The following is a 19,426-nucleotide window of genomic DNA, read 5'->3' as shown; positions in this document are numbered from 1 at the left end:
AAACTATTATTTCTGTGTTTATTTACTTTCTTTTATTTTTATTTACTTCCATGGGGTTTCATAGCTGATGCTAGCTATTAACCAAGATCCCTGGAGTCTCCTGGCAATAGGGAATGGAGCCAGATGTTCAGGGAACAATTATGCTGAGTGAGGAATGGGTGAGCTTCAAAGGTAGATCACCAAATGATTCTTGACCAGAGATAAATCTGCTCTTTGGTCATATCCATGGTCTCAAGAGCCAACATATTGGTAAACAGGCCATCTTTCCCCCATCCCCAACCCACAAAGATTCATGCAACAAATGTAGTTAACTTTTAAAAATGCATTTATGTTTTAGGTACAGATTCATAACCAAATAGTTTTCAGAATATTGGAAGGACACAGGGGCTTCCTATCCTGATCATGACCAAACAACAGAAGGATTTCAGCTAAAGGAAAAGACCTGTCCTTGGGACTTCTAAAGTGAAAGAGGATCTGGTTGTGGTATGGAGATAACCTGGGGAAGAGGTGTTAGGTGCAGCAACATGTTCTCTCTGACCCTTTTCAAGTCCAAATTGAGCATCTTACTTCATTCTCTCCATTTAGGATAACAGTCCTTTTACAGAAATCTTCTTCCTTTAAAAAGGCCCAGTTTAATTCTTGGAAAGGCACTATGATGTCTCCAGAAGCCTTAAAGTAATGTGATCTATTATGACCACAGGGAGAAGAGACACTGGCAGAATTAGCATCCCATTAGACAGAAGGAGCTCTTGGAAACCTTTGCTCCTCAAAGGACAGAGCTTTGATAGCCACAAAGCAAGAGCTGGGGAATTAGAATTTATGGATAACAAAATGCATACAATGTCTGTGGCAGAGACAAGCCAAATCTGGAGTAGGGCCCAGAAAGCCCCCAGATAATTTTAGCCAGGGGGCCTCCTGACAGAAGCATTCAGTCTCTGTTGAAATCTTACAGTTTATCTAATCTACGTTTTTATAATTGTGTGGTTGAAATTAAATTATGGGCTTTTAATCTAGTTAGAGTTGTACTTATAAGACACATTTCATCTTGACTTATAATGTGAGCATTTAAAATATGACCCACAGGCCACACATGGTTTGATATCACTCTACTTCTCTCCAAATCCTACTTTGCTGGACATGGTAATAAAAAGTTAATGCCTCAGACTGCTCTGCCTACATCATTTTTCCTCCAAACAGAATGTAGTTCTATGTTTAGGCTCTAAAGAAGATCTGAGGGTTTTTTTTTTCATTATTGACTGTGTGAGTGTTTACTCTCAGCCCTGGGATAATCTATTTCCAATAAGGATTGCTGTGTAGGTCTTGAAGGATGTTTTTAGAGTCTTCCTGGTTTGGGGGGAAAATGCCCTAAGTACTGTAATACTATCCCAAAATTCAAGAAAGGCAGGAAATTAAGGAAACCTGGCCAGAGTTGGATTCCTACAACAACTGATCTGCCATTTTCCCTTGGGCCCAAGAGTACATACCTTGCTAGCATATACCTCTTTTAGAGGACAATAACACTGAAAACTCAGCATTAAGATAGCTACTAGAGGGGCAGCAAGATGGTGCAATGAATAAAGCACTAGCCCTGAATTCAGGATGATCTGAGCTTAAACCCAGCCTGAGATATTTAATAGCTGTGTGACCTCAAGCATGTCACTTAACTTCAACTGCCTTTTTTAAAAAAATAGACTATAGAAAGAGGCAGCCTGAAACCTAGCAGACCTGAATTCAAGACCAGCTATGTGATACCTGGTCTAGCCACTTAACTAAGGAATTATGTTGACATGTTAAATTTCAGAGAAGGTATCACCCTGCATTAGTAGAGGGAATTTCTTACCTGGAATGAAATCATGGGTTCAGTTACTATCCTTGATGATACTAGTAGCTAATATGTATATAGTGTGTTAAGGTTTACAAAACATATTAATACATGTGCTCTCACACCAGATCCAGAGCTCTTTCCAGTATACTATTTTTTAAGTTGAATAAAAGACACAGCCACAGCCTGAACTCCTGAAAGCCCCTGATTCATTGTCTAAGGAATTTTTCTGGTCAATTATGGGGAAACAGACATAGAGCTATTTAATAGTTTCTTTGATAGACATAATAGACGTAAGCACAGAATGTGGCTGCCTATCTAATGGTATTTGAGGACCCAAAAGGCAATTGAGTAGTATAGTATCTAGAGAGCTAACTGCAGAGTCAGGAAGACCTCAGTTTATTTATTTGTTTGCTTGTTTATTTATTTCTTGATTTTTTTTCTTAATTTCTCAAAAAATATTTATTTCTCCACATACATGTAAAGATAGTTTTCAACATTCATTTTTGTAAGACTTTGTATTCCAAATTTTCCCTTCTTTCCTTTACCTCCTCCCTCCCCAAAACAGTATGTAATCAATATAGACTAAACATGTGTAATCTTTTAAATACATTTCCATAGTTGTCATTGGTTCAAGAAAAATCAGACCAAATGAAAAAAAAAAAAACCACAAGAAAGAAAAAGCAAGCAAGAAAGCAAGCAAAGGTGAAAATACTATTCTTCAATCCACATTCAGTCTCCATAGTTCTCTCTCTGTTTTTTTTTTTTTTTTTTTTTTAGGCTGGGGTTAAGTGACTTGCCCAGGGTCACACAGCTAGGAAGTGTTAAGTGTCTGAGATCAGATTTGAACTCAGGTCCTCTTGAATTCAAGGCTAGTGCTCTATCCACTGCGCCACCTAGCTGCCCCTTATAGTTCTCTCTCTGGATGTGGATAGTATTCTCCATCCCAAGTCTTCAGTTTAAATCATGTCTCAGAAACCCATGTAACTAGTTGTATGACCCCAAACAAGTGGTTTAATCTTTCAATCTCAGCTTTATCTTCTATAAAGTGAGTGCCTAAAGAATCTACCTTCCCCAGTTGTTGTGTGAATTGAGATGATTTACATGTGTAATATGGGTTTATAATGTGTAATATGGGATCAATCACCACAGGTATGGGTAGAACATCAACATGAGGCCAAAAAGTACTAACTACATGTTGTTGTTCAGTCATTTTAGTCATGTCCAACTCATCATGATCCCATTTAAGATTTTCTCAATAAAGATATTGAAGTGTTTTACCATTTTCTTCTCCAGTTCATTTTATAGATGAGGAAACTGGGCAAACAAGGTAAAGTTACTAGCTAATAAGTGTCAGAGGCTTGATTTTAACTCAAGAAAATGATTCTTCTTGACCCCAGGCGTGGCACTCTATCCATTATATCACCTAGGTACTCTTTCCCCCCACTTATATAAATATATAAAGCTACACACACACACACACACACACACATACATATATATATATATATATATATCATATATACACATACATGCAATGTGTGTATATGTATAAAATATAAATTTATATGTTTGTGTATATATGCATATATACATAAATACATATCACTTTGGTACATATATACACACATCTATCAAAGAGCTATCTAGTTATATACATATGTACAGATATATGCATATGTGCTATATGTGTATATGCATATACATGTAAAATATCACTTTGCAAACCTGTCACCCCATAAATGCTGGCTGTTATTATGTGTCTACTCCAAAATATCCTCCATACCTACTAAGTAGGATGATGGAAAATGTTACCCTTTACATGAGTCTATAGAGGCCTTTCATCAACATCTGCATTTTAAGGCATTATGTTACCAAGGAAAGGAAACACATTAATTAGCTAGTAGTTAATGTGGATTCCTTTTATCTGATTAATTCATTAGTGAGAATGAAAGATAACAGATGGACCTCCCAAGTGGCACTTTGGAACTCCATAAAAGCAAAAAAATGATCAATAAAAAGATGTCTGATATGTTGGGGAGATGTTCTATGAAGAATTTATGGGAAAATTACACTCCTTGGCACCTCCTCATCTATGAAATTTTTGTCCAGATTTTCCCTAAAACATCTTAGGAACAAGGATTTTTGAGGTAAGAAGAACCTTTGGGATTCATATAATCTAAGTCATTTATTTTAAAGAATGGAAAACTAAGGCTCAGAAAGATTCGGTCACATAGGTAGTGACAGCTTAAGAACAAAGAACAAGATCAACCTTTTTTCAGCCTATGTATAACATATTGACATGAATTGACAATTTAATTACATCTTTGTAAATCAATGAATGAAAAAGCATGAATTAAGCCCTTATTAGGTGCTAGGTATCTTAATAAAGACTAAGGATACAAATATAAATTTTTAAAAAGCAAGGCAGTGTCTGCCCTCAGGAAGCTTACATTCTAACTGGGAAATACAATAGAGATATGGAAGTGTGGTCAGAAAAGGGCATTTTGGTCTGAAATGTTACAGAGATGGGGGAGTGGAGCCAAAGGGTGATTGATTGTCCCATCCTTTCCAGAAATATTAGTGCTGATTTGATTAATATCTTTAGAACTAGAGGTAGAAAGTGAGGTGGGTCAGTTATGGAGAACTTTCATCAATCAGGAGCTTAGGGCCCCTAGATAACAGCTAAAGTGCTCAATGTTTTAGATAATCCTGGCGTGAAAATAGTAATCCCCAAAGTATTATATAAATGTAAGCTCTTATAATTACTATTTTAATTTCAAGATTGTCATATATATAAGAGGCAATCCATTGTAGAGAGAGTTCAAGATACAAAATTGGGGGAGCTCTGTTTGAATTAGTTCTGTATGTGTATGTGTCTGTCTTTGTGTGTGAGACTTCTCTCTGAGTCTCAATTTCCTCATCTGTTAAAAAGAATGTTGGATCAAATAAGTCCTAAAGTCTCTTCCACATCTAAATGAATAAATGTATAAAAATTTAAAACTTTATTTTAAAAAAAATGTTATCTTTCTAGGGTTCATTTTTACCTCTGCAAAATCTTTATGAGTCATTGGTGAGAAAATCCTGAATGAAGATCTTAATAGGAACAAGGGGATGAGTTTCAATAATGTACCACATCTTTATCATCTCAAAAATAATTGAAAAATGTAAAAATAGAACATCCCATCATGCTTATTGTTTGTTGCTTACCAAAATGTATTTGATTTAGTAAGATAAAAATCACATCACAGGCTTTTTTTTTTACAACAAAATGCACTCCCATTTATCCATATACCCCCAAATGATTCAGGATTCTATAGAAGATTTCAAAAAAGAAATAACTGCTCAAAGATCTTCTAAAAACAGAAATTCATATATTTACCAAAGGTGTTTGTCACTTTAATGAAGGAGATCCAATGAAAAATTTGGGCCAGGAAGGAATTCTCTGTGGATGATAAGATTCTCCAGATGCTCCCGTTTGCTGATGACATTGTTCTATTGCAATAAGCTGCATTATAAAGCCTCCTGGAAGAGGCCTGTAATCACTCAAAGGAGTTTGGCCTAATTATCCACACAGGAATGACCAATGCATGTAGAATGTCTATTGCCCAGATTTCAACATGCATCTGAATAGACACCCTACAGGATTCAAACTTTGACAAATGAGTCTGCTTAAAGTTAAAATGTCAGTTCTATCCCAAACTCTAGGAGAAAGCCTGATCCAAGGCAGAAGGAATGTTAAAACTGTTACAGTTCTTACTTCTGGTCTACTCTAAACCTTTGTGATCTGGTCATTGGTACTGAGCTTCTTGCCTTCTGTTCTATTTAGTGCAATTCAGAAACATTAATTGCTTATGATTTGCAAGGCATTGAGCTAGGTGGAAAGATACAAATGTAAAAATGACACTATCCAAACCCTCAAGCAGCTTGTATTATGAGCTATGCATAATGATAGGTATTATAACCTATATTAAGGACAAAAATGCAATGAAAAATTTAAGAATTATTCTTAGGCTAGAGGTACACAGAAAAGCTTCATGAAGACCTAGCACTTGGACTTAACCTTGAAGAAAGAGAAAGATTCTGCAAGATAGAAATAAAAAGTAAGAAGAGGTAGGTTGATGATGGTTATAAACAGAGAGCTGAACCTGGAGTTGTGAATACCTGAATTCAAATACAGCCACAAACATAGATTAGTTGTGCGCCCCTGGACAAGTTATTTAAGTATGCCTCAGATTCCCCATCTGTAAAATAGGGATAATAGTAGTATTTAGCTCTCAGGGTTAACAACAAGAGAAACATCAAAAGATGATTTGGAGGAAGATTTGTGGAAATTCTTGAATGTGAGATGAAGTAATTCTTACATCCTACTATCTTTTTTAAATTACTTTTTTCTATTATTTTTAATTTTTATTCTTTAAAAAAAACAGAACAAGAAAAAAGAAAACTACAAAAGGAATACAAAACAAAAGAAAACGTTGTCATGTGCCCATTGGAATGTCAGAGAGGATTCAAAATATAGAACAACAAATTACCAGTTCAAGAAAATGCATATATATATATATATATATACATATATATATACATGTAGAACAAATTATATTCATGAATGTCCATCTTTTCTTTACTTCCTTGTAAATTACTCTTTTGTTCTCTGTTGCACACCCTTTTTTTTACTTTATTCTTTTTTCCCTATTTCATCCTCCCCCAACCCCCAAGTAAGCTATAGTTAAAAAAGAATATATTTATGTATATATATATGTAAATATATATATACACATACAAAGATACACACACACATATTTTTCCTATCCCTGCTGATTCTTTGCTTTAATTTTGCTCCCAACTTGCCTTGCTATTACTTAATCTTCCCCCACCCATTGATTCCTCTTTTGTCTTCTTGCCATACTCTTTGCTTCCTATACACTCATCCCTCCCAGATTTATTTCTTTTGGGGGGTATTACACCCTTAATGATATACATACATCTGTAAGTTTGTTGAATGTCCATTTTTTCTCATCCAATATTATAGATAATTTTGTTGAATATGATAATTTTGGTAGCGAGCTTAGTTCTTTTGATTGTTGGTAGTAGATAAAAGACCTGTGATCATTTATTGTGGATGCTGCTGTACAATTCTAATTGTAGCTCCATTGTATTTGAATTTTTTTTCCTTGTTTCTTGTAACATTTTCTCTTTGATCTGGGGGTTTCAAAATTTGGCAATAATATTCCTATGTATTTTCCACAAAGGATCTCAGTGAAATGGTACTTGATGGATTTTTTTCTATTTCTACCTTCCCCTCATGTTCTATCATTCCAGGACAATTTTCTTGGATTATTTCTTGTATTGTTATATCAAGGTTCTTTTTTGGTCACAATTTTCAGGCAGTCCAATTATTCTTATTTTTTTCCTTGATCTGTTGTTTTTCTTATACATCACATTCTGTTCTATTTTTTTTATTCTTTCTAATCCGTTTTGTTATTTCATGGTCTCTCATAGTTTCACTGACTTCCCCTTGCTCAATTCCAATTTTTGAAGTTATTTTCATCTTTGAACCTATGTATCCCCTTCTCTAGTTAACATTTATCATAATTTTCTTGTTTTTCTTGGATTTTAAAATTTTTTTAGTTTTTTTCTCAATGCCTTTCATTTGATTTTTAAATTCTTTTTTGAGTTATTTTATAAATTCTCTTTGGGCAGGGAGCCATTTTACTTTACTCATTGGGTAGAAAGTCATTTTACTTCAGTATCCTCCTCTAAAGATGAACCCTAATCTTCCCTGTTTGCATAACAAGTTTCTATGGGGGGGAGGAGTCTTTCTTCTTTGCTGGTACTTTTTTTTTTTTCCAGTAAGTGATATTAGTGTAAATACCTCTAAAGGGGATGGGGGATGGTGCCTCAAGTTTCTTTGAAGCTTTCCTTTCTGACCAGGAACCCCAAACTAAGAGCTCTGCCCTCCAGTACTCAAAGCCAGCAGCATCCCTGCCCCCCACACATACTCATACTTCACATACACATACTCACCTTCTTGCCCAGGGCTGCTTCTCCCAGCAGCACAGCTGGGCCTGGAATTCCTAATCAGTTGATATTCACTCAATCTTCACCAACTCCAACACCGATTTCACAAACAGATCAGGAGGTAAAAGTTTCTGTGGTTCCTGCTGAAGCTCCAGTAACACCCAGCTAGCACCAGGGCTCCCCACTTGGGGGCACTCCCTGCTGTTTCTGAGGAGTTAGCCTGGAGATGTTTGCACTTCACACAAGTTAATGCCCAACCCAGAATCTTTCTTTAGATATTCTCAGATTGTACCTGGAGGACCCCTGTTCTGCTCCAAATTTTCTTGATTTTTTTTATCAGTCTATGTTCATCTTGAGATGCACGTTTGTTTTATTTGTGGGGAGAAATCTGGAGAGCTTGAAATTTACCAACCTACTCTTCCATCTTCCAGAAATCCTCCATTTTATCCTACTATCAAGAAGCCAGAGTCAATGAAAGTTTTGAACCTGAATTTGGAATGGGAAGATTGAAAAAATTATTTGCATATCTATGAGAAGGATGAATTGAGGGCAGTGGAGACCAGAGGAAGGAAGACCCATGGATAGTTTGAAATCTTTATGTTCCAGTCCTTCATGACTGGGCTTTCTACCCCTGATACTCCAGTTTTTCTATTACCTGTATCTCTATCTCCTGCTGTTGGGCTTTCCTAACAACTTAATTATTCACATAGGCCTCTGAAGCCTGCCTGTAATGTGGCCTTCACCGTCCCCCTTGGAACTGATTTGGACTTTATACATTTGTTGTTGTTCAGCCATATCTGATTTTTTGTGAGCCCATTGAGATTTTCTTGGCAAAAATATTGGAGTATTTTGCCATTTCCTTCTCGAGTTCATTTTACAAATGAAGGAACTGAGGTAAACAGGATTAAATGACATGTCCACTAATAAGTTTCTGAAGTTAGATTTGAACTCAGATATTCCTGACTCTAAGGCTAGTATTTTATCCACTACACTACCTAGCTGCCCTTACTTTGTATTTATGATCCTACTGTCCCAGTTTTGTATCTATTTTTTTAGACTCCCATTTCTGTGAACTCATTCCTAGTCTGACAAAGTCCCCTAACTACATTCTCCTATTTTTTAGGCTCAGCTTGCACATGATCCTGTAGTTCTTTTTTTTTTTAATTAAAGCTTTTTATTTTCAAAACATATGCATAGATAATTTTCAACATTCACCCTTGAAAAACCTTGTGTTCCAAATTTTTCTCTCCCTTCCCCTACTCCCTGCCCCTAGATGTCAAGTAATCCAATATATGTTAAACATGTGCAATTCTTCTTCACATATTTCCACAATTATACTGCACAAGAAAAATCAGATCAAAAAGGAGGAAAATGAGAAAGAAAACAAAATGCAAGCAAACAACAATAAAAAGACTGAAAATACTATGCTGTGATGCACACTCAGTTCTCTGGGTGCAGATGGCTTTCTTCATCACAAGACTACAGGAACTGTTCTGAATCATCTCATAGTTAAAAAGAGCCATGTCTGTCAGAATTGATCATTGTATAATCTTGCTATTGCCTTGTTCAATGATCTCCTGGTTCTGCTCACTTCACTTAGCATCAGTTCCTATAAGTCTCTTCAGGCCTTTCTGAAATCATCCTGTTGGTCATTTCTTACAAAACAATAATATTCCATAACATTCATATATCATTACTTATTTGGCCATTCTCCAACTGATGGCATCCATTCAGTTTCCAGTTTCTTGCCACTACTAAAAGGGCTGCCACAAATATGTGGGTTCTTTTCCCTCCTTTATGATCTCTTTGGGATACAGGCCTAGTGGAAAGTCTGCTGGATCAAAAGATATGCATATTTTGATAGCCCTTTGAGTACAGTTCCAAATTGATGAGCCTACAGTTCTAATCAAACTCTTGACCCACATCATCCTAGGCTTGGCTCATTGTGACATCACTTTTATGTTAAGAATGTTCACCAAGTATATGAAGGCTATGGAATATTATTGTTCTGTAAGAAATGACCAGCAGGATGAATTCAGAAAGGCTTGGAGAGACTTGCATGAACTGATGCTGAGTGAAATGAGCAGAACCAGAAGATCACTATACACTTCAACAACAATACTATATGAAGATGTATTCTGATGGAAGTGGATATCTTCAACATAAAGAAGATCCAACTCACTTCTAGCTGATCAATGATGGACAGAAATAACTACACCCAGAGAAGGAACACTGGGAATTGAATGTAAAATATTAGCACTACTGTCTATCTACCCAGGTTACTTATACCTTTGGAATCCAATACTTAACGTGCAACAAGAAAATTGGATTTACACACATATATTATATCTAGGTTATACTGTAACACATGTAAAATGTATGGGATTGCCTGTCATCTAGGAGAGGGAGTAGAGGGAGGGAGGGGAAAATCTGGAAAAATGAATATAAGGGATAATGTTATAAAAAATTATTCATGCATATATACTGTCAAAAAAATGTATAATTATTAAATTAATAATAAAAAAAAAGAATGTTCACCAAGGAGCAGCTAGATGGTTCAGTGGATATAGCACTCACCCTAGAGTCAGAAGAAACTGAATCCAAATCCAGCTCAGATTACTTAACATTTTCTAGCTGTGTGACCCTGGCAAATTACTTAACCCTAACTGCCTTCCACACCAGGCAAATATCTAAATTTTGGAATATAAAATTATGAGTGGATTTTTGATCTGCAGGGGCAAAGACAGAACTGATGAGATCACAATTTCTGCTTAAGTATAGATATAATAGCAACAACAGTAAAACTTATAAAACAAGGAGAAAAATCAGGAACAGAGGAGTATAGGGCCAAAATGTTGCATTCGTTATCAGATTTGGTCTGGCAAAGATTGTTTTTGCTTAACTGTTTTCTTTGTTAAAAAGAGAGATTAAATTCTTTGGGGTGGGAGTACAATCCAGAAATGAATGCATTGTAAAAACAAAAGGCATTAGTAAACTTTTTTTTAAAGTATCTGAAAAGGACACCCGTAGGTAGTTAAAACAGGACATGACTTTTAAAACTTATTTTGAAAATAAAGAAAAACACATCTGTTCTCTGCCAACTCCCACCCCCAAACTGAGACATAACTGATCCCAGGTTTGAACATCCTCTCCCCTGGAGGTTACAGAAAGCATTTCCCATTTTAATCTTCCTGAACTTTACAGAAGGTTATCCATTATCTTAGTCTCAAGCAGAGTTTCAAGGTTTCTAGAAGTTTCTGATATCCTAAGGAGGAAAGGAGCTCCCCAGGCTGAAAGACCCAGGATTAGAGCATCTGGAACCAAGCCCCTCTTCCAGTTGTTTATTTCTGAGCTGGGTAACCTCATTCATGATGACTTGGCAGTACCCCAGTCTCTCCTGGATGGAGGGAGAGTCTCTATCCACCCACCCTCTCTCATTTTTCCAAAGGTTCTTTTCATGAGTTGAAAGACATCTTTCAATGCCTGGATGATCCCAAAATAGGCAGGCCCCACTAACTGATTTCAAGCAGGGCCTGACAGGAGGAAGGGGTTGGGGGAGGTGGAAAAGGAGACAGAAAAAAAAAGAAAACAGAAAAAAAAAAGAAAGGCAAAGAAAAAACTCTTTGAATTTGACTCATCGAGGCAGCCACTAAGACATGGACATCTTGAAACTATAAGTAAGCTTTGGGAGTTATGAAAGGCACTCAGTTCTCTGGACTAAACCTTTCAGCAGCAATTGACCCTTTTACACTGAGATTTTCTCTGCCTATGCTTTTATATGGGAGTTTCTAGACAGGCAGGCTACAATTCAGAAGCTATTAATGGTGAATTAAACGGGCTTAGATCACACACAATCTGACTTAAATCACATTCATAAATTCGAATTCCCCTCCTCCACTTTCCTCACTCCCTAGGTTCTCCAATACATCTACTTACAAGGAAAGAATATTCAGAGTCAACTCTCCTTTCTTCTATTTCTCACTCTTACCTAAAGAAGTTTGGACTCAATGGATAGGAGTGACTCCCATAGGCCCAAGTTACAATGTTTTTGTCGTTAAGTTGTATCATGTCTTTTCTTTTGACTTTATCAGCATTTCTGGTAAAAGTCTCCTTCTTCCTCCTTTCCCAATCTCTCATCCAAAATTAAATTTTCCCTCATAACTAAGAAACACAGCTAAGCAAAACCACCAGTTACAGCAATTACATCTGATGATGTATACAAGAGTCCTTTGTATTATCAGTCCCCTGCTCCTCAGGCAAAGAGATAAATATATTTCAATCTATAGACAATATTTTTAGATAGTATTTTATTTTCCCCAAATGCACATAAAGACAATTTTTAACATTCCTTTTTTTCCGTGAGGCAATTGGGGTTAAGTGATTTGCCCAGGATCACACAGCTAGGAAGTGTTAAGTGTCTGAGGTTAGATTTGAACTCAGATCCTTCTGACTTCAGGGCTGGTGCCCTATCGTGTCACCTAGTTGCTCCAACATTCATTTTAAAAATAAAATTTTGAACTCCAAATTGTCACTTTCCTTCCCTTCCTTTTCTCCTCCCTAAGATGTAAGCAATTTGACATAGGTTATGTATATACAATCATATAAAGATGTATTTCCATGTTAATCATGTTATAAAAGAAACCCCTCCCCCCAAAAGGAAAATAATACCCAAAAAATGATGAAAGTTAAAATAGTCTGCTTCGATCTGCATTTAGACTGCATCAATTCTTTCTCTGGAGGTAGATATCATTCTTCATCATGATACAGATCATACTTTAGGAAAGGCATTTTTCAATTGGAAAATCTCCAGAGGACTGAAACCAGGACTGGTGAAGACTTTATAGAGCATGGCATTTGAGAATCCTATTTGGACAAACTGGGAATGAAAAATTTTCCTTGTAGAAAAGAACTTTTATGAGAGGCATGAAAATGTTGCTGCCTTTTGGAAAAGGACTTGATTTGTTCTACTAGGATATGCAAGGCAAAAGTAGGAGTCTTCCTTACAAGTTCCAGAGAGGTAATTTAAGTAAAGAAAAACTTTCTAATGATAAGATCTCCTGCAAGAAGGAATGAGATGTTGCAGGAAGTAAAAGAGTTTCCTCTCTGTAGGGATCTCAAAGCAAAGGTTTGATGGCATAAAGCTGTTTATTTATGGATTGGTTTTGGAAGCCTCTTTCAGCATTCTATCCTCTGAATTATATAGCTGTACCCCTTCCTCCAGTCTCCCTCTCCCCCCAAAAACCCATCTAAATATTTTGTATGTACTTATGGAGGCCTGGTACCTTCTAGTTTGGGCAGTTTGTTTTAGTTTGAAAGTGAAAACAAAAGGAAAAGGCATTTTCTTTCTCTTCTGACCTACACTCTTTGAATTGAGGGTATTACCTGAATGATTTGGACATTTCCTTACTCCTCCCATTAGCATAAAATGTTCACCAGTCATTGCCCTCAATTCCACCCCTACAGAGAGATTTCTCTGTTCGTGGGGGGAAGGGGAAAGAGGAAAGGACAGGAAGAGGAGAGAAGGGAAAAGAAAAAACCTAGGAGGAAGGACAATTGACCCATCTTTCTAGATAACAATGGTAATTGACTTGCTTTTTCCAAAGGACAAAAGTCCTGGATTTACCATTACCCATTTTGGAACATGTAGTAAAAATTAATAAATCAATATCATTTTCTCTTACATCATTCCCAAGTTCCCAATACATATCCAAATCTACGGACACTTCACTTTGACCTGTCTACCAAGAGCAGGCACCAATCCTATTTTGCAATTCCCATAAAATTAATTAATTCACACATCAAGATAGTTATGGTCAATCACAATTCATCTAAAGCAAGCTGAAGTTAGTCATTACAGAAATCTTTGGATTTGATCTCCACACTTTTGGATAAGAGAGGGGAAAAAGGAAGATGCACTTCACCATTTACATGAATTCTGAGTCAATGGGAAAGTTGCCATTGATCAGATACTGCTTTGTTGTCCAATTTTGTCCTAGTAGCTCTAAAGAGCAGTCTTGGTGCAATTGGGTCATTCAACACCAGCCAAGCCTGGATGACTCTTCTTTACTTTATCTCTCCAACCTCTATTTACTCTAGGCCTTGTTCCCAATTGAGTCTGCCTCTATCTTCCCAGCATTTTTTGTCCATGCTAGGGGTAGCCATGACAGCCCTAGGTGGTGGCCAGAGCAACTGTAATTCTTTTTCTATAGCATCTGAATTGTACAACTCTTGCAAATTGCTTCTCCTCTAGATGCATTATTAACCCTTTAAGACTCAGTTCCCCCATTAAAGCATAGTATTTTCATCTTTGTTGGTTTTTTCTTTTTTCTCATGTGTTTTCCCCTTTTGTATTGATTTTTTTTCGTGCAGCATGATGAATATGGAAATAGTGGGAAATTTACACATTTAATCTATATTGGATTGCTTGCTGTCTTAGGGAGGGGAAAGAACGGACAGAGAGAGAAGATTACTGTTGAAAAATTTAAAAAATTAAAAATACAGTCACAGATACTTATTAGCCGAATGATCTTGGGCAAATCACATAACTTCTGTTCCCCTCATTTTCCTCCACTTCAAAATGAAGATAGCAATAACATCTACCTCCCAGGGTTATTGTAATGATCAAATGAGATATTTGTAAAACAGCATAGTTTGGCACATAGTAGGTGCTGTGTAAATGTTAGCTAGAAGCTCTCCCAAGGTGGTCAGAAAAAGCAATACAAAATCTCTCTTAAGAACTTTAGAATTGAGATATGAGAGACCCTGGCACAGGACCACCCAGCATGGCGTGCCCTTATCAGAGAAGGTGTTGTGCTCTATGAACAAAACAGAGCTGAATTAGCTCAGAAGAAATAGGAGATACACAAAGTTACAGAATCTACCCCAAATGTTCATAGGGATTCTTTGTGGCAGAAATTCCAAGCCTGATCAGCCACAGTTAGATACACTGTATCCACTCTAACATAGTAATATGGTTTAGGTCCACTTGGAGAATGAACAACAACAAAAACAGCATTAGAGACAGCTAGATGGCGTCATAATACATAGAGAGCCAGGCCTGGAGTTAAGAAGCCTCATCTTCCTGAGTTCAAATCTAGCCTCAGACATTTATAGCAATGTGACCCTACACAAGTCATTAACCCTGTTTGCCTCAGTTTCCTCATATCTAAAAGGAAATGGCAAATGACTCCGATGTCTTGGCCAAGAAAGCCCCAAATGGGGACACAAAGAGTTGGATATGACCAAAAAAAATGACTAAACAATAAACAATAGTAGTAATAAAAATATATAGAGAGACCTATAATGGAAAGAATCCCCCAAACTGGGTTCTAATCTTGGCTCTGGCTCTCATGCTCTAGTTTTAGGATTTGGGGTGTCACCTTGATTCCATGGGTCTCACTCAAGGCTGTGCTGGAGCCAGTTCAACCAGCTTTCAAAGGCCCATAGTTAAATTTTCAGTGTAAACATTTGTATCCCAGAAATGGGCAATTACTACAAATTACTGTTTTTTGATGGTCTAGATTTTTAAAAGTGATGAAGAAAACGTTGTATTATGGATTAAACTTAAAAGTATGTCCTTGAGTATGCTTTTTTTTTCTTTCAAGGGAGCCCAGTTATTAAATATTTACTGCTGGTCACCTTCCTTGTTTGTAAAATGGGTAGATAGGGCAAGATGATCTTTAAGTTTTCTTCAAGATCTAACATTTTGGGGGTACTGAAAGTCTGGCTCTCCCCTCCCCATTATACCTTCTCTATAGTTTTCTAAGATCCTGCTGACTTTATAAAATGCTGAACACAAGGACAAGATACATCGGGGCACCCTGAGCACCTTGAGAATCAAGTTTCTTAAATCTAAGTAGATAATATAGTCTGGCAGAGGAAGCACTGAACTGTGCAACTGCATTTGCAGCCACCATGAAGAATAGCAGGATTTGGAACTAAAAGGGACCTTGGAGGTCAAATAGTCCAAACCCATAATTTCAATTATTTCATTTTTTGAAAATACATTTTGTTGATGTCTGTTATATTTATAATCCTTTCTGGAAAAGAGGAAGAAGAGAAGCCTTCTCACTCTCTTACCCCACACCAGACTCAGATACATCAGCCCATTTGTAACAAAGAAAAACATTTGAGCAAAAACACTTGATACAGTAATCAGTTCTAATAATGTGTAAGATACTCTTTCTTGATAGTAGCTCAACACTCTGTGTTTCATTAAATAGGTGGTGCAGTGGATAGGGTGACCAGAAGTCAGGAATACCTGAGTTAAAATCTACCTTTAGATACTAACTATGGGACTCTAAGCTAGTCAATTAACTTCTCACTGATTTAGTTCTCGCAACTGAAAAATGGAGAAAATACTTACCTCCCAAGGATCAAATGAAGCACTTGATATATAATAGTTACTTAATAAATGCATGTTTTCTTCCTTCCTCCCTTCTTCTCTCCCTTCCAACATTCTTTCTTTCTCTTTCTTTTCTTTTTTTCTTTTTGCCTACTATCTTTGATGTTCTTTAATGCCATCCAAAATATCAAAGATTTAGAGACAGAAGAAATCTTAGTAAGCATGTATTCTAACATCTTCATTTTTCCCAGTGAGAAAACTGAGGTGTAAAACTGGAAAATGATCTGTCCAAGGTCATATAGGGTAACAATTTGTGGAACTGAGATTCAGACTGTTTTTTTTATTTTTGTCATTTCTTAAAATACCTTACAAATCCAGTGGTTTTTCCACAATATCATAAAAACCTGGGTTCTGCTACTTGCTAACTATTTAAACTTAGGCAAATCACTTAGCCCCCATGGGATTCATTTTCTCATCTATAAAATGAGGGGATTTTAATAGCTAAGATCTTTTAATAGCTAAGATCTTTTCTAACCCTGAATAGAAGAACTTATAACATTAGGTTTCTACTAAGTTTCCCAGAAAGAAAAAATTGAGGATGGCAACCAACTTCCTTCCCCAGTTCCTTGATATTACAGTCAACATTAAAATCTGCGCCAATAAAGCTAGTACTTCTGATGCTATCCCTTTACTACTAAACAGTGATTACAAAGGTTTGTTTAGGCTGGCCATCCAGTGATGAATAGTTTTGCTTATGGTAATCAATGAAATCCATTGCTGATAATCAGACCACAGCTAGAGTATTATGTTCACTTCTGAGCATCATAGTTTAGGACATTGATGAATTAAGGAGTGTCCAGTGATAGATAATGGAGATAGAGAAGTCTTGAGTTTGTGTCATAGCCTAGAAAGACTAGCCTTGGGAGAAAATATGAAAACTATATTCAAATATTTGAAGGGTGCTCATGTAGAATAAGGATTTAATTTCTTCTGCTTGGTCTCAAAAAGTGAAAAATGAAGGAATGGGTGAAATTTGCCAAAAGGCCAAATTTTAGGATGGAAATTGTCAGGAAAACTCCCTATTGATCAAAGCATTTTAAAAACGAAATGAGTTGCTTTGAGACATAGTAGACTCTCTATCTCTGAAGGTCTTGTTTGTCCTTCATTTTCAGAGTAGACCAATGATATCACAGGTAATGTATCAATGTCCACATGAATTCGATTTAAATGAGGCAGAGTTGCATAACTCGACCTCACCATATTATTGAAATCTAGTGAATTATAGAAATCCCAGGCATTAGACTGGGATACAGGGGATGACCTTGACATCTTTAATGTCTGACAAAACTCTAAATACATACCCCACAGCACCTGCTTTAACCTCTTTCATGACCACTGGAACAAACTGTTACCCATCTGCCTGGAAACAAATCCACACTCCTTCTGTGGCTCAACCTTGATGCTGTAGATCAATGAAATCCAAAAGTTCTGAAGGTGATTTTGTTTATTGTAGCTGGCTTTTTGATAAGTTTTCAGATGGCCATCTAAAGAAGGTCTTACATGCTGTCTCCTGGAGATTTCTAGGAGGCTTCTAATGATCCTGAATGTTTTTATGATGCCTAGCTGAGATGATACAAATGTATTTCATTTTACTGGTTCAGTAGCACTACTTAGGGAATTAATGAAAGGCAAATTTAGATATAAATTTAAAAAACCCTAACAAGCAGAATTGCCCCCAAATGGAAAGCACTGGTTCAAGAAGTGATGGGTTCTTTCTCTTTGGAGGACTTGAAGAAAAAGCTGGCTGACTTTGTAGGAGAGTTGTACATGGCTGCTAAGGTCCGTTCCAACTCTGGTAATATGTGGTCCTGTGCTAAGCAGCCCTTCTGGGCATGAGTGTGGGCTGTGATGAAGCAGGATGTGAGCAATACCTCTCAGATATTCTCAAAGATAAATATACCAATCCTCACTAATCACACTCATTTCCTTATAAATGTCCCCCCCCCCAGGTTAAAAAGCAATTGAATAATTATGAATTGAAGTGACTTAAGAAATGCAAATTTTCATTAATATATTAATTAACTTTGAACTCCAACCCCAAGTAATAAAAATTGGAAAACCTATTTTCCCATAATATATCACTCTTCTCAGTCTCAAAGTCTAGCCTATAGGCTTAGATTAAGATTGATATTATTAGCCTTATATAAATATGTGCACATATATATATGTATACATATATATGTATGTATATATATATGTATATATATATATATATATATATATATATATATATATATATATATAATTAAAAATACAATCCCATAGAAAAATCTTTAAAGAACATATCAATTGTAAGCAAATCACAGTCACCTCTGTGCTCTGGGGAAGTAGAAGGAAATTACTCCCTAGAATTCCTCTCACCCAGCATTAATTGTTGTCTTCTTCTAAAGGATGGAGTCACAGTCCAACAATTCTCAACTTTTCAGAATGTAGTTAACTCAGTTCCATTCAAAATGATATTTTACTCAGGTCTCCTAAGAAATGTCAGTTAGATGTTCATCTCTCCATAAAATATAACAGTTATTTGACTTCTTAGAATGACAAAGTCTCTCAGTTCCCCTCCGGTATTCTCCTCTGAATGTTTTCCCAACAGAATGTCTTTACTACAGACTTTCTTGAAAGGCAATTAACTCATTCACTTCTCCCATAGTGCCTTAGAGGTGCCTTAAAAATGACAGTTACTTTTCTAAGTCCTTGACTCTTTCTTCAGTGATAGTTAACTGTCTCAGTCTCTCACAGATTTGTTCTTCAAGATGACAATTAACTCTCAGTCCCAAGATTTTCTTCCCCCTTTCTTAAATTGTGTAGTAATATAATCCAAAATCTGTGTCAGAAGGAATATTTAGGTTGGGATTACATTTCTCCCCTGGAAAAAAAATCCCTTAGTGTACATCCAATATAAATATAAATTATATATAGGACATTATACATGTTGTTTGTTCTTCGTTTTCAAACAGAAACAATGACATCAAGAGCAATGTATTGACTCACATGTGAATTGCATTTAAGTGAGGCAGAGTTGTGCATAGTTCTCACTCTTACTGAGTCATCAAAGTCCAGTAGTAAGACAAAAGTCAGGACTACTAGCGATGGACTGAGATAACCCTAGATGGCCTTGGCATCTTCAATGTCTGACCAAGTTCTAAATACTCCACAGTATCTGCTTCAGCCATTTTCAT

General features: G+C 36.4%; 1 long non-coding RNA gene across 1 annotated transcript in view; it reads right to left on the bottom strand.

The window, feature by feature from the left end:
• Positions 1-19,426, bottom strand: part of LOC141541361 (uncharacterized) — a 135,075-nt gene that overhangs the window by 65,021 nt on the left and 50,628 nt on the right. The gene's annotated exons all lie outside the window — the stretch shown is intronic.

This window comes from Sminthopsis crassicaudata, chromosome 4, assembly GCF_048593235.1.
Source record: "Sminthopsis crassicaudata isolate SCR6 chromosome 4, ASM4859323v1, whole genome shotgun sequence".
In the NCBI taxonomy this organism is placed as follows: domain Eukaryota; kingdom Metazoa; phylum Chordata; class Mammalia; order Dasyuromorphia; family Dasyuridae; genus Sminthopsis; species Sminthopsis crassicaudata.
Note: the sequence above shows the minus strand (reverse complement) of the source record. Positions and strands in the feature narration are given on the sequence as shown.